Source organism: Elaeis guineensis, chromosome 2 (genome assembly GCF_000442705.2).
Source record: "Elaeis guineensis isolate ETL-2024a chromosome 2, EG11, whole genome shotgun sequence".
Classification (NCBI taxonomy): Eukaryota; Viridiplantae; Streptophyta; class Magnoliopsida; order Arecales; family Arecaceae; genus Elaeis; species Elaeis guineensis.
Genome location: NC_025994.2, coordinates 118,841,804 through 118,848,557, shown reverse-complemented (window position 1 = coordinate 118,848,557; position 6,754 = coordinate 118,841,804). Strand labels below are relative to the sequence as shown.

Here is a 6,754-nt window from a genome sequence, read left to right as displayed (position 1 = left end):
TTAACTAACCTATTGCATAAAATTAAATTGCATAAATTAAACTATCCTAATTGCAAGAAAAATAAATTGCATAATGTAAAGAGATGAAATTGCATAAAAATAAGATTTTATATATAAAAAAAATTTATTACAAAAATCTCAAAGCTCGAGGCTTGAAAGAGAGCTAAAAACCCCACTATCTAGGGTTACAAGCTTGATCGGAAGGAAGAATACATAAAACAAGGGCCTTTGGGGGCTTTTATAGGCATTTGGGGGTTATAAGGTTTTCAAAACTTTAGATGTGGGACTAAGAGGTTTTAGAGGTTGTTAGGGGGTTTATGGTGCGCCGATGGGTCCATGGTCCATGCGCCTGTTGCTGTGGACCAGGCGGCTAACCAGATCACCAAATCAGTTGATTTTTGATCAATTTTGATCTGATTTGACTCGGGTTTGACCCAATTGAGTCTTCTTTCTTCATTCTTCAATTCCTGGGTCAATTTAACTCCGTTTTGCATAAAATTTGCCGTTGGAATCCTCTTTCCTTGTTCTTTCTATTGATGATCTCTTCTTCTGCAAAATATAATAACAAGTATCAATTTCTTAATAAAGTTAGATAATTTAGATATTAATTGATACTTTTTATGTCAATTTGTGACATAAATCACACCCCCCAACTTAATCATTGCTAGTCCCTTAGCAATGTACCAAAATAAGATCATATTCAAAAAGATCCTTCCTTTGCAAATTAATTTAAGATCGAAATTCAAGAAGTTTTCTAGTATTACTAAGTAATGAGCTTCGAATTAGAATCGGTAGTCAGTCTACTTAGAAGCTTTCTTAGAGTACACTTAAAGTTTTATAGCACTTGTGTGAGTGATAACTAACTTAGTATTTCAGTATTAACTTGTACAGGCAATTGTATCATTTTTCATAACTTAGTTCGATTAATTTTCTATACCACCCCAGATTAAACAAAGAACTAAGGTAGCTTTCACACTGTTTTTTTTTTTTTTTTTTTTTTTTTTTTTGCTGAGCATCCTGGCCTTCCCACCACCGTTTGACGCGAATCTCAACACTTGACTTAGGTGAAGAGACCCGGTTACTAGGCTTAGGGCAATCCACATTTACTCTGTGTTTTGCATTTTATTTCAGGCAGGTAGCTCTTTCCTTAAATTCAAATTTCTTCAATTGGGGTGTAGAGAAATTATCTAATTTAAATAATACTCAAATCCTTAATTGACCTTACAATTAACACCTACTTTACCTTGTTAGTGTGCATGTGCAATTGGAAGTGCTAATAGTCTTTAAATGACCTAAGCCACCAAGAGTCTAACCAGCTAATCTTCTCCGTGACTCACTACATTAGCAAATACTTTCTAACTTACTTTATTCTTTTATAGATTAATTTATTTCATATATAATATAATATATATTATATATTATTTATTTATTTTTTTACATAATATATTAAATGCAAGAAATAACTCATAGTGGAAGGAAAAGGAAATGATAACACCTGATTTTGTTCAAGCTCTCCCCCAACTTGACCGACATTGTCTCCAATGGAGTTTATCTAATTTAATTGTCCTAAGCAAACTGAAAACAAAGAAAGCATTAGAAATTAAATAAGCTGGGTTGCCTCCAGAAGCGCTAAGTTTTATGTCTTCAGCCAGACCAAACCTCGAAGCAACTTAATCAGAATAAGTTGGTTCATAAAGAACCATGGCATCTTCAATAGTCTTGACAGATAATTCAAGAATGGTTTTAATCATTGACCATTAACTTTAAAGATAACACCATTACTTGGGTTTTCAATCTCAACAGCTCCGTGTGAAAAGACTTCCTTTACTAAAAATGGTCCTGTCCATCTAGACCTAAGCTTTCCTGGAAACAGATGTAATCTAGAGTTATATAAGAGTACCTTTTGTCCGATATTGAAAGTTTTTCTCATAATTGATTGATCATGAAATGCTTTGGTTCGTTCCTTGTATATCTTTGCATTTTCATAGGCTTCATTTCTAAGTTCTTCTAATTCATTCAACTGAAGCTTTCTATGGTTTCCAGCGTCGTTCAAATTTGTATTTAGTTGTTTGATGGCCCACATGGCTTTGTGTTCTATCTCAATAGGCAAGTAACATGGTTTACCAAACACAATCCTATAAGGAGACATTCCTAGATTGGTCTTGAAAGCGGTTCGGTATGCCCAAAGTGCATCAATCAATTTCAAAGACCAATCCTTTCTATTGGCACTAACAGTTTTTTCCAGGATCTGTTTGATTTGTCGGTTTGACACTTCAACTTGCCCACTAGTTTGAGGATGATATGGTGTGGCCAATTTATGGGTGACATTATACTTTTTCATCAATGTTGTAAAAGGTCGGTTACAAAAATGGGTTCCCCGATCACTAATGATTGCCCTAGGAATACCGAAACGGGATAGAATATTTTTTTTAAGAAACTTAATGACCATTTTGCTATCGGGTGTTCTACATGCAATTGCTTCTACCCATTTTGAAACATAATCAACTGCTACTAGAATGTATTCATTTCCAAAGAAATTTGAAAATGGTCCCATGAAATCGATCCCCCAAACATCAAAAACTTCAACTACCAAGATTGGGTTGAGTGGCATCATGTGTCGCTTGGTGATTCGGCCCATTTTCTGACATTGAGCACAACTTTTACAATATTCATGAGCATCCTTAAATAAATTGGGCCAATAAAAACCACATTGGAGAACCTTAGCAGCAGTTTTCTTAGACGCGAAGTGACCCCACATGCTTGATCATGACAAAAAGATAAAATATTCATGACTTCGTTATCTGGATACACCTTCTAATAATTTGATCAGGACATTGTTTAAAAAGATAAGGATCATCCCAATGAAATACTTCACTTGGGCAAAGAATTTATATTTATCCTGCTTAGTCCAATGAGAAGGTATCTTACCTATGGCTAAATAATTTACAATATCAGCAAACCAAGGTTCAGTAGACACAGACATGAGTTGCTCATCTGGAAAAGATTCATTGATGGGTGGTTCACTAGATGGTGCGACTGAAATTCGGGACAAATGATCTGCTACAACGTTCTCAGTGCCTTTCTTATCCCTAATTTCTAGGTCAAATTCTTGAAGGAGCAAAATCCATCTGATTAAACGTGCCTTGGCATCCTTCTTTGCTAGGAGATGTCTAATGGCTGAGTGATCGGTGTAAACAATGATGTGGGTCCCAACCAAATAAGATCTAAATTTCTTTAAAGCAAAGATAACGGCAAGGAATTCCTTCTCAGTTGTGGTGTAGTTAAGCTGCGCATCATTTAAGATTTTACTTGCATAATATATCACTCTAGGCAGCTTATTTATTCGTTGACCTAAGATTGCACCCACAACATGATCGGACGCATCACACATTAATTCAAATGGTTCAGACCAGACAGGAGGATGAATGATTGGAGCTGATACAAGTACATTTTTTAGAAATTCAAAGGATTCCAAGTACTCATGAGTAAATTCAAATTTGATATCCTTTGCCAAAAGATTAGTCAGTGGACGTGCTACTTTGCTAAAGTTGGCAATAAACCTTCTATAGAATCCAGCATGACCTAAAAATGAACGTATTTCTTTCACAGATTTAGGTGGTGGAAGACTTGCAATTAGATCTATTTTGGCCTTGTCCACTTCAATCCCCTTTTTAGAAATGACATGGCCAAGAACTATTCCCTGTTTGACCATAAACTGACATTTTTCCCAGTTGAGAACTAGGTGCTTCTCCTTACATCGTTCTAGAACTAATTGCAGGTAATTCAGACACTCGGAGAAGGTTAGACCAAAAACAGAAAAGTCATCCATAAAAATTTCTAGAAATCGTTCTATCATATCTGAAAACATGCTGATCATGCATCTCTGGAAGGTTGCCGGTGCATTACATAGTCCAAAGGGCATTCGTCTATAGGCAAAAGTACCAAATGGACAGGTGAATGTAGTCTTTTCTTGATCTTCAGCGGCTATGGGGATCTGGTTGTAACCGGAGTATCTATCAAGAAAACAGTAAAACTCTTGTCCGGCTAGTCTTTCCAACATTTGATCAATAAATGGCAAAGGAAAGTGATCTTTCCTTGTCGCAGCATTCAACTTTCTATAGTCTATACAGACCCTCCATCCCGTTTGGGTCCTAGTTGGGATAAGTTTGTTTGCATCATTTTGGACCACTGTTACCCCAGATTTCTTGGGTACTACTTGAACTGGGCTTACCCAAGAGCTATCAGAAATAGGATAAATTATTTCACTATCTAGGAGTTTCAGAATCTCCTTTTTAACTACATCCTTCATAACTGGATTAAGCCTTCTTTGGGCTTCTCTTGTTGGTTTAGCCTCTTCCTCTAAGTATATTCTATGTTGAACTATAGAAGGGCTTATTCCTTTGATATCTGCTATGGTCCAACCTATTGCCTCTTGATTTGCTTTTAGAACTGACAATAACTCCTCCTCTTGCTTGGGATCTAGGTCTGATGCAATAATTACAGGCAAAGTTTCTTTGGATCCTAGATATGCATACTTGAGATGTTCTGAGAGGGGTTTCAGTTCTAAAATGGGTGCTTCCTCTATCGATGGTTTAGGTGATGAGTTCACCATCTCAATGATTGGTTCAGTAGGAAGTGTCGATTCCTGATTAATCTGATTTTCTTTAAGTATTTCATTGACATCCTCAGACTCATGGATTAACCAGGGGTTAGACTCTAGGTCGACTTCATCATCACTAATGTCAATGGATTCATAAATACCATCTTGGACTACATTGACATCAGCATGAGAAGAGGATTCCTGTTCTAAGTTAAAAATATTAAGCTCAATGGTCATATTCCCAAAGGATAACTTCATTAGGCCATTTCGACAATTGATTTCAGCATTGGTCGTAGCTAAGAATGGTCTTCCTAAAATGACAGATATATGTCCTTTAGGATTCGCAACTGGCTCAGTCTCTAAAACAATAAAATCTACAGGAAAAATAAAATTTTCAACCTTTATCAGAACATCCTCGACCATTCCCTTAGGGATCCTGAGAGATCTATCGGCTAACTGTAATGTGATCCCAGTAGGTTGAAGTTTTTCTAATCCTAGTTGTTCATACACCGAATATGGAAGGATATTCACACTAGCTCCTAGATCTAGCAAGACCTTTTTTATATTGGTTTCTCCAATAACACAAGAAATTGTTGGAGCTCCAGGGTCTTTATATTTAATTGGCACATGGCTAGATAGGTATGAACTGACACTTGCAGCCAAAAATGCTTTCTTTGGTATATTAGTGGTCCTTTTCCTAGTGCAGAGATCTTTTAAAAATTTGGCATAAGTTGGAACCTGATGGATTATATCTAAAAGAGGAATATTAACTTGGACTTGTTTAAATACCTCTAAAATTTTGTCTAAATGTTCAGATTTATTGGATTTCAGTCTGTTTGGAAAATGAGCTCTAGGACTTTTAAGTACTGGACTAGGTGAATTTTCAGTTTCTGGTGCTTGAGGTTGAAAGGTAGTAGTTTTAGAAGGTGACTCGGCAGATGAGTCATCTATATCATCAAGTGCAACTACCTTATTGTCTATTTGTTTTCCTGATCTTAAGGTATGAATGGCATTTACACCATTAACTTGGTTTCCTTGTTGGGGTCGTGGACCATTTTGGTTCCTAGGATTTGGCTCAGGTTGGCTAGGTAACTTACCATGTTCTCGTTCACTAATGGTCGAAGCCAGCTGACTTACTTGCATTTCCAGACGGGCTATAGCTTGGGTGTTATTATTTATGAGTTGACCCGTGGTTTGCATAAAGCTGGTATGTGTTTTCATCATGGCTTCTAGGCTTTTCTCTAAAGAGGTAATTTTCTTGTCATTATCATGGAAGCCTGACGGGTTGTTCATTACTGGGTTGGACCTTAGATTTTGCTGATTGAAATTTGGATTACCTACATTAGGATTCTGGGACCATGAGAAATTCGGGTGATTCCTCCAACCTGGGTTATATGTGGGTGCATAAGGATTGTTCAATGGTCCTTGATAGGTGGCATTCACCTGTGTACACTCATTCGAGTAGGAACATTCTTCTAAGACATGGTCTGGTGCATTGCACCCTTTACACATGGGTGCAGATATTTGATTTACATTGGCTGGTCTCTGTAATTCTAAGGCTTCCAATCTACGTGTTAAGGTTGCAATCTTGGCCTCTGATGCTAGGGTTGGTTGAATTTGATGCATTCCTCCTCTTGAAGGTGTAGCTTTATCAGGTTCCCTAGTTGTTTCCCACTGTAAATTTTTCTCGGCTAGGTCTTCTAAGAATTGCCAAGCTTCAGTAGTTTCTTTGTCCATAAATTGGCCTTGGCACATGGACTCTAGCATGGTTCTTGAGTTTGAATCTAACCCCTCATAGATGATCTGGCATAGTCTCCAAGTTTCTATTCCATGGTGTGGGCATTGGGTTAAAAGATTCTTGAAACGATCAAAGTACTTCCAAAATGATTCACCAGCTAGTTGGTAAAATTGATTTATTTCATTCCTAATCCTAGCTGTTTTATGATGGGAAAAATACTTTTTTAAAAATGTTCTCACAAAGCCCTCCCAGGTAGTGACAGAATAGTTTGGCAGACTATAAAGCCACTTCTTAGCATTGTCCTTAAGGGCAAAGTTGATTAATCTAAGTTTGACCTCATCCTCTGTTAATTGCAGTTTCATGGTTGCACATACCTCCTCAAATTCTCTAATAAATATATAAGCATCCTCTAATCC

General features: G+C 36.9%; 1 non-coding gene across 1 annotated transcript; it reads left to right on the top strand.

Annotated features, from left to right (window-relative positions):
* The first annotated feature begins 6,425 nt into the window (after window positions 1–6,425).
* LOC140855936 (small nucleolar RNA R71) lies at window positions 6,426–6,532 on the top strand. The gene has a single exon (XR_012139378.1). It is a non-coding gene; the product is annotated as a small nucleolar RNA R71 (small nucleolar RNA).
* Window positions 6,533–6,754: the final 222 nt, after the last annotated feature.